Genomic DNA, 9,102 nt, shown 5'->3' with positions numbered 1-9,102 from the left:
GGCCTGTTACTGTGCTTTATGTCTAAATTTTTAAGAAAAGAAAGTGCCTTAAGGCAGAGTCGCCAGTAGTGTTGCCCGGCGCCCCTTACAGTACGAGAGAAAGAGAAGCCAAAGAGTCACGAGCTGTTTTGACACTGCAGGCGAGCAGTGACCCTACTTTGTTCCAGTGAAATTCCCGGGAATTCAGGACCTCCCGGACCTTTCGCACCGCCCTCCTTGGAAATTTAGAGGGGTTATCCGTTATACACTCACAGAGTAAATTCATCCCCAGTTCATCCGTCGGTCATTCGCGAGCCTAGCTCCCTCCCCCCAACCCTACCCCATCGGGTCCTGTCACCCACCCCACTCCCCCTCCCCCCCCCGACCAGCGCTTCAGCATGTTACGATGGTGGGGCAATGCGGGACAAATGGCTGACTTTGTTTCCCATTTATCCTGCATTGTGCATCCGTTGCGATGGGCTGAAGTGGCCCGCTGTTGTCAGGAGGTATGAATCTTTAAATTTTAATCACCTACCACGCAAGCACTGACATCTCGAGGCTTCCCCTGCTCGGCCTTTTGCCCTTTCACACTGTAGGGAGAGGGTGGTCTGGGAAAGTTTCCTGGGACCACGGCCCTACCTACGAGGTTTAAAATTCCTGGGCCGACTTTTCACATCACAGGTTCGTGGGAGGGTTCCCGGGAATCTTCATTTTACAATGCAGTGTGGAAAGGCCTAATGAGTGTCCGTGGATTCCCCCCTGCGCTTGCAACCTCTGCAACCGCATAGACTCCTGTTTTCAACCATCGGGAACCTGAGCTCCAGATCCAAACCTCCAGCACAATCAGGAAGCCTTTGGGGGCCCTTCCTTCCCTCAGCGCCTTCTCAAATCCCGGCTTCGATACCAATCCTGGTTCAGAGTTCAGGCCCAGGTGGTGACTTTGTCAGCTACAAACCAGAGCAGGACTGCAGCATTGGCCAAGGTGTGTATTGTTACTTTGGTCTCAAGGTATCATGCCGTTCTGCGGTTTTATCCATTAAAGATGCCATGGCGCTGCCTAAAGAGGGTCAGGTTTGCCGCTCATCTCCTCGCCTCATGCCTTCACCAAGAGAGGGATCAGACTTGTGGCTGAGTTACAGATGCAAAACCTGGTGATTCCAAAGTAATTAATTGCATGCAAAATGTTTTCACTTGATGGGGCTTTAAACCCATTGCCTGAACCAGCCGATAGGATTTATTCGGCAGTTTCTGCGATCCCTCTGTTTGAAAAATTGTCATGGCAACAACAGTTGCAGAGAGTGAATGGTTGTGATGTGGCCAGTGTCGAGCTGTAGTGGTTCGTTCTTGCTCCATGTATGGAACTAACCCTTACCTTGATCCCAGTCTACAACACAGCGGTTTCATTGGGGAGAAGTCGGATGGAAGAATTCTGTCAAACTGTACAGTAAATCAAGGGTTCCTGTTAACTTTGTTATCAGAAGTTCCCGGCTGCTGGTCAAACTCCTGGAAATCTCTGTCTACCTATGTGGGGGAGTATTGTGAGCACATTCTAGAACCATAGAATACTACAGCACAGAAACTTTGCCCATCTAGTCCGTACCGAACTGTTAATCTGCCTAATCCCACCGACGCACACATTCTAGAACCATAGAATACTACAGCACAGAAACTTTGCCCATCTAGTCCATACCGAACTGTTAATCTGCCAAATTCCACTGACCTGCACTCGGACGATATCCCTCCATACCCTTCCCATCCATTGATGGAAACCGCCAATCTCTTGAGCCAGGGTGTGTGTGCTCCCACGGCTGCCTTCCATGTTACAGAGGAGGCGCTGACTCAGGAGGCAAACTCCCCTGCCACTTTGTTTCACGTGATTATTTCCCCAGCCTCATTCTGTGGGGGGGTGGGGGGGGGGCTAGTTCACCTTGACCTCTCTCTTCCTGTTTTTACATTGAAAGAAGTTTTGTATTTCTCATTTACTCTGGTAATTTACTTTCTCCCTCTTGATTTGATTTTAGTCACCCTTTGCCGGATTCTGAATTTATCCTCTAGTTTGGCCTGCAACTAACCTTTAATGTGATGGAGCCGTTGTTGAGAACCGTGTGTCTGGGAGACGGAAAATCTCTGACTTTACTCTCAATCGGTAACTGGCTAAACTTAAGGTTCTGACTAGTAGTGGAGGACAGAATTTAATTTTAAAGTTGAGTCTTTTTTTATTTTTCACACCACAAATCACATTAGCCATGATATACACTATTTCTTTTTCACACATATACAGTGACTTTTTCTCCCCCCCCCTTTCCTCCCAAGCCACCCCCCCCACCCATCCATTTTAGGTATACAATCTAGGTTGCATTAAGCCAGTCAGACAATGTTGTCATTCAACAAAAATACACCAGAAATTCTACTGAGTCCATTCTTTTATTTCCTTCTCCTTCCATCAACTTAGGTAATGTTTGTTCCCGGTAGGTTTTCGCTATTGTATTTAATGTAAGGCTCCTATACTTGTTCGAATATTTCAATATTATTTCTTAACCAATATGTTTTTTTTTCTAATGGAATACATTTATTCATTTAAATTTGGTAGTTTCTTCCTTTTAATTTGGTTATGTATTCCATTAATATTTAAAGTCATATAGTTCAGCGTAGCCCTTTTATATTTTGTTTATCTTCTCTTTCCGTTTTTCCATCATTACCTTTCCTCCTTTTCCATTTCTGTTTTCTTATTTTCAACTCTTTATAAGACAACGTTCCTACAACATCCAACATTTTCCTTATTGAGTCTTGTTAGAGTTGAATTGTTTTGAGAGGAATCACTCCGAATCCTTGTGTCTTACTAATAAGGTGATTGCCAATTTTCGAGCTGCAGATATGTCTCAGACATCGAACTCCTGTTGATTGCTGAATGGACTGTATCCATCTCACACTTGTCTGGATTGAACTCCATCTGCCACTTTTCCATCCAACTCTGCATCCTGTCCATATCCTGTTTATTATAATCTGACTGTACCCATACTACCTGACGAAACAGCCTTTCTCCCAACCACGGTACACACACAATGCACAGCACATAACAATGGCATCTATTCATAAAGATACAAGTTAAAGTAAATAACTACATATTTTGGGGTGATTTACTTGGTAATGGGATACCGTGCATCAATCTCACAGCCTGTGGGAAGAAGCTATTTCCCAGCCTGAATGGCCTGATTTTGATGCTCCTGTACCTCCTCTGATGGTAGTGGGTCGAAGATACTGTGTGCTGGAATGGAAGGGGTCTTCTAGAATTCCTTGAGCTCTATGTAGACAGCGTTCCCAGTAAAGGTCTGTAGACCCCAGGGTCTATTTTGATGATCCTCTGTATTGACTTTCAGTCAGATGCTGGTCCAGCTACCGTCCCACACAGTGATGCAGCCGGACAGGACGTTTGTCAAGATGGGTGAATTGAAGCTATTGTGACATCAAGGATCTTTGCCATGATAAGTAAAATCAAAGGGTATAATTGAATGGTTGGAACATGCCCTACACCGACACCCATTGCTACAGTTCATGGATACCTGCTCTTCAGCCAGGCAGAATTTCTACTAATCAGTACAGTGTAGTGGGGGAAAAATAAATGTTCAGTAATAATGTGGAAATGCTGTTAACATCTGAGCGACACTGCCCATCTCTGCCACCTGCACTCTATCTCGGGACTCGTTACACAGCTCCAACTAAAGCCACGGGCTTCAGGACCGAGGGGAATCCGGATGGCCTCTGCCCTCTCCAGCCTATAGATGTTAGACCAGCGGAAGCCCAATCACTTGTTGGTGCGTGAACCAGCTGTGCAGCCTTGCAGGGACAGAGGAACATTGTGCATAGCCCAGTGGTGACTGCCTGCAGACGGGAGTGCAGGCGTGGGGGGAGAGGAGACCTGCTGTTCTTGCAGCCTTCGTATTCTCTCTGCTTCGTGGAACCAAAGAACAGCGCTCAAGGTAGGAGCTTTATGAACTAACCAATGTATTTTTAAATGACTTACCATGCTCTGTGTTTGCACACTAATGGATGGTCTTTGTTGTCTTTCAGCGTGGAAAAAAACAATGTAATTGTTATCCTTGGTTTCCAGAGCTGAAGTGAACCCATGTCTTCCCCTCGGGGAAGAAGGAAGGAGTCCGCTATAAAGATGTCCTACCCTACCCCCAAAACATGGGCCAGTGTGGATCCAAGCAGAGGCTGGACCAGATACAAACATGCACTTTGCAGCACTGGGTTTTAAAGGGGAGTGTGAAACCCCCTGAATCTGTCATTGAAGCTGAGAGAGAATCATTGAAGCTGTGGTCGGTGTGCATTGCTGGAGTTTGAAGACCACTGCACTAGTTCAGGGATCGGCATCTGGGCTGGGTGAATGTGGAGTCTATTTTTGGGTATGTCCTTATTCCCTAATTAGGATCCATTTACTCTGACAGAAAAGGTTTTGACTCAGGCCTGGCTCATTCCCAGGTCTGTCAGTGATTTATCAGAGTTGTTTGTAGAAAACCAGCTCTTTCCTCGGTGTCTCCTCGCTGTTTGATGCCAGAACACAGTCCCTCCTGACTGCACATTGCCTCCCTCTCAGAATTCTAGTCTGCACCAGACTTCGGTCCTGAACATGTCCCGTTTCAGCATTTCTCTGATTGGAGCACGGGGATGGTTTTGGGCTCTTAATTAATGAAGGAGGTGCTGTCGTTGGAGCGGGTTCAGAGATTTCCCAGAATGATTCCTGGAATGAAGGGATTATCATATGAGGAACATTTGGCAGCTCTTGGACTGTACGCTTTGGAGTTCAGAGGAATGAGGGGGGACTTCTTGGAAAGATTTTGAATGTTGAAAGACCTGGGTGTCCAGGATAAGAGGGCTCAACTTCAGGATTGAAGGGCACCCATTTAAAACAAGCCCTGGCGGTGGTGCCCTGGTGGCCACATTGTCCAGACCCACGGCATGGAGGCAGGGCAGCTGGTGGAGAAGGCCGACTGAGGGTGGGTTGGAAGCCCTAGCTGAGCTTCACCTGTGCTGGCGTGGCCTGGCACCTGATGAGTGACTGCCTGCTGGCCACCAACAACGGCGCTGTGTTCACCTGGAACCTGGCCCTCCTGCAACAAGGATCAGGTCTTCATGCAGCACAAGGTCTGCTTCCACCCCATGGAGCATGCATCCTGGCAAGTAACTCCCAGGATGGCTCTGGCAGAGGAAGGAGTTGGTCTGCACCCTCTTGGGTACCGTGGGCTGGAGCACCATGAATGAACCATCTCTCCCCCCCCCCCCCCCAGTTTTGGGCCCCTTCCCCTCCGCATCCCCCGCCCAGTTCTGGAGTTCTCCCTCCACCCCCATCTCTTCCGCTCCCTGAACCCCCTTTCCCATCCCGTGGCCAACTAGACTGTAGTGATACGGTTAATTACACAGGCCCTTTGGCCAACTTGCCCAAATAATATACCTGAGCTGGCCACAATGCCCTGCTTTTGCCCCATAGTTCTTTAAACCAGCCACTTGCAATCTTTTGGTAAAACGCAAAGGTCTGCAGACACTGAATAAAGCAAAAACACGAAGCTGGGGAAACTCAGCAGGTCAAACGGCATACATACAGCGAAGATAAAAGGACATAGCCAACGTTTCAGGCTTGAGGTACGAGCAAAATGTAGACAGGCGCCTGAACCAGGCATCCTTGATGAAGGGCTCAAGTCCGAAACCTTGTGTACCTTTATCTGTGCTGCATAAAGAAAACTGTCCAGCTGAGTTTTTCCAGCATTGTCTTGTCCTCTCTGATGTTCGAAATAATCTTCCCTAAAGCACAGGCCTGTGTTGGCTCAGATACATTCTAGGTCAACCATTCTCAATTTTATTTTGACTATGGTTCCCTCCAGGACTCTGCTTAAAGTTTATGGGCCCCCTTCCCTGTGAAGCAGACAAGTTTGGTTTCTTCTGTACCTCTACTACTGATTACATGAAAAACAAAAAATATTGATGTTACGTGAGGTTAAAACAAGGCTGTGGACCCCAGGGTTGAGCCCCCATTTAGAATGGCTGCTCTAAACCATTCCTGTCCATGGACCTGTTTAAATTGTCCATTAAATGTTACCATTGTCCCAGCCTCTACCTGGCAGTTCGTTAGATAAACCCACCACCCCTGAATGAAAAAGTGCCCCTCTGGACCCTTTCAATCTTCACCCTCTCACCTTAAACCTAGACATACATGCATACAGCAGGGTAACAGACACTTGCTGCCGATTACACCCAATTGACCTACAACCTCTGGTACATTTTGAATGGTGGGAGGAAACCAGAGCCCCTGGAGGAATCCCACATGGGGAGAACGTACAAACTCCTTACAGACAGTGTGGGATTCAAACCCTGGTCCCAATTACTGGTGCTGTAAGAGCGTTATAAGACAAGGGTGAGGCCAAATTTGTAGTGTGCGCGCGCAGTTTTGGTCACCTAACTACAGGAAAGATATCAATAAGATAGAAAGAGTGCAGAGGTTTACTGGGATGTTCCCTGGATTTCAGGAACTGAGTTTAACTGAGGACAGGTTAAACAGCTTAGGACTTTATTCCCTGCAGTGTAGAAGAATGAGGGGAGATTTGATAAAGGTGTTTAAAATTATGAGGGGGACAGACAGAGTAAATGTAGGTTGGCTTTTTCCACCGAGGGCCGGTGAAAGACAAACCAGAGGACATGGGTGAAAGGGGAAAAGTTTAGGAATGTCTTCACACAGAGAGGGGTGGGAGTGTGGAACGAGTGGTCAGCTGAGGTGGTGAATGCAAGCTCAATTTTATCATTTAAGAAGAATTTGGCCAGGTACATGGATGGGAGGGGTATGGAGGGCTATGGACAGAGTGCAGGTCAGTGGGACTAGGCAGAAAAATGGTTTGACACAGACTAGAAGGGCCGAAGGGGTTGTTTCTATGCTGTAGTGTTCAATAGTTTATGACTCATGGATTCAGGATGAGGGTCACAAGGTTCTGGTTAGTGGCTACGCTGCCTCAAAACCTGCAGACCAATTCCCTTGCCGGGTCGCGGTTCCACCCCCTCAACATCACCTTCATTGGGCCTGTTTTACCCCCCTCACTGACCCCTGTCCTCCCCCCAACCTCTCACTGGGACCGCAGTTCCCCATCTCCCCAAAACCCCACCACATTGGGCTCCTGTTCTCTCCTCACTGGTCTATGGGCTTGTGGACAATTCAGGGGAGAGGATGTCGATGCAGTTTGGAAAAGTGGTTCTGGACAAGTTGGCTTGTAGATTGGGTTCTGTTTGATGATCCTTGTTAGGACATTGCATCCGTAATTTGTTGGTCACTGAGGGACTGCACTGGAGATGCAGAAGTAATGTTGAGAGAATTAAATCTGTAAACAAAAATGAATAACTCCTCAAGCCACGGCAGAACAGGTGGCTGTGTGTCTGTTACCATGGTGCTACACTAAACCGGTGGTGTTTGGCAGTCTTCCTCTCTTCAAGGCTCCCCACCAAAGGGTGCATTACCAAGTTAAAAGTCTGGTTTATTCGGCAATTGTTCTCAGTTTCTGAAAGCAGCAGAGGAAGGAAAACCTGGCTTCCAGTGAGGTACAGACCCTTCTGCCCACAAGGCTGTGCCAACCTATGTAAACCTATTCCACAACAATCTAATGCAGCCATTCTCAACAGGAGCCACAGCACACTTAAGTAAAAGCCTTGTTTTCTTTTCAAGTCACATAACTTAAATACTTTTTATGTGTTTTATGTAGTCATATAACTACTGACATGGTCTTTGCCCTCAGACAGCTCCAAGAAAAGTGCAGAGAACAAAACAAAGGACTCTACATCACCTTTGTTGACCTCACCAAAGCCTTCGACACCGTGAGCAGGAAAGGGCTTTGGCAAATACTAGAGTGCATCGGATGCCCCCCAAAGTTCCTCAACATGATTATCCAACTGCACGAAAACCAACAAGGTCGGGTCAGATACAGCAATGAGCTCTCTGAACCCTTCTCCATTAACAATGGCGTGAAGCAAGGCTGTGTTCTTGCACCAACCCTCTTTTCAATCTTTTTCAGCATGATGCTGAACCAAGCCATGAAAGACCTCAACAATGAAGACGCTGTTTACATCCGGTACTGCACGGATGGCAGTCTCTTCAATGTGAGGCGCCTGCAAGCTCACACCAAGACACAAGAGAAACTTGTCCGTGAACTACTCTTTGCAGACGATGCCGCTTTAGTTGCCCATTCAGAGCCAGCTCTTCAGCGCTTGACGTCCTGTTTTGCGGAAACTGCCAAAATGTTTGGCCTGGAAGTCAGCCTGAAGAAAACTGAGGTCCTCCATCAGCCAGCTCCCCACCATGACTACCAGCCCCCCCACATCTCCATCGGGCACACAAAACTCAAAACAGTCAACCAGTTTACCTATCTCGGCTGCACCATTTCATCAGATGCAAGGATCGACAACGAGATAGACAACAGACTCGCCAAGGCAAATAGCGCCTTTGGAAGACTACACAAAAGAGTCTGGAAAAACAACCAACTGAAAAACCTCACAAAGATAAGCGTATACAGAGCCGTTGTCATACCCACACTCCTGTTCGGCTCCGAATCATGGGTCCTCTACCGGCATCACCTACGGCTCCTAGAACGCTTCCACCAGCGTTGTCTTCGCTCCATCCTCAACATTCATTGGAGCGCTTTCATCCCTAACGTTGAAGTACTCGAGATGGCAGAGATCGACAGCATCGAGTCCACGCTGCTGAAGATCCAGCTGCGCTGGGTGGGTCACGTCTCCAGAATGGAGGACCATCGCCTTCCCAAGATCGTGTTATATGGCGAGCTCTCCACTGGCCACCGTGACAGAGGTGCACCAAAGAAAAGGTACAAGGACTGCCTAAAGAAATCTCTTGGTGCCTGCCACATTGACCACCGCCAGTGGGCTGATATCGCCTCAAACCATGCATCTTGGCGCCTCACAGTTTGGCGAGCAGCAACCTCCTTTGAAGAAGACCGCAGAGCCCACCTCACTGACAAAAGGCAAAGGAGGAAAAACCCAACACCCAACCCCAACCAACCAATTTTCCCATGCAACCACTGCAATCGTGTCTGCCTGTCCCGCATCGGACTTGTCAGCCACAAACGAGCCTGC

At 47.8% G+C, this 9,102-nt stretch overlaps 1 long non-coding RNA gene across 1 annotated transcript; it reads left to right on the top strand.

Moving 5' to 3' along the window:
- The first annotated feature begins 1,959 nt into the window (after positions 1-1,959).
- LOC138748478 (uncharacterized) lies at positions 1,960-8,201 on the top strand. The gene is made up of 3 exons (XR_011348054.1): positions 1,960-2,125; positions 3,357-3,956; positions 4,048-8,201. It is a non-coding gene; the product is annotated as an uncharacterized lncRNA (long non-coding RNA).
- The last annotated feature ends 901 nt before the right edge of the window (positions 8,202-9,102 follow it).

Source organism: Narcine bancroftii, chromosome 13, assembly GCF_036971445.1.
Source record: "Narcine bancroftii isolate sNarBan1 chromosome 13, sNarBan1.hap1, whole genome shotgun sequence".
Classification (NCBI taxonomy): Eukaryota; Metazoa; Chordata; class Chondrichthyes; order Torpediniformes; family Narcinidae; genus Narcine; species Narcine bancroftii.
Note: the sequence above shows the minus strand (reverse complement) of the source record. Positions and strands in the feature narration are given on the sequence as shown.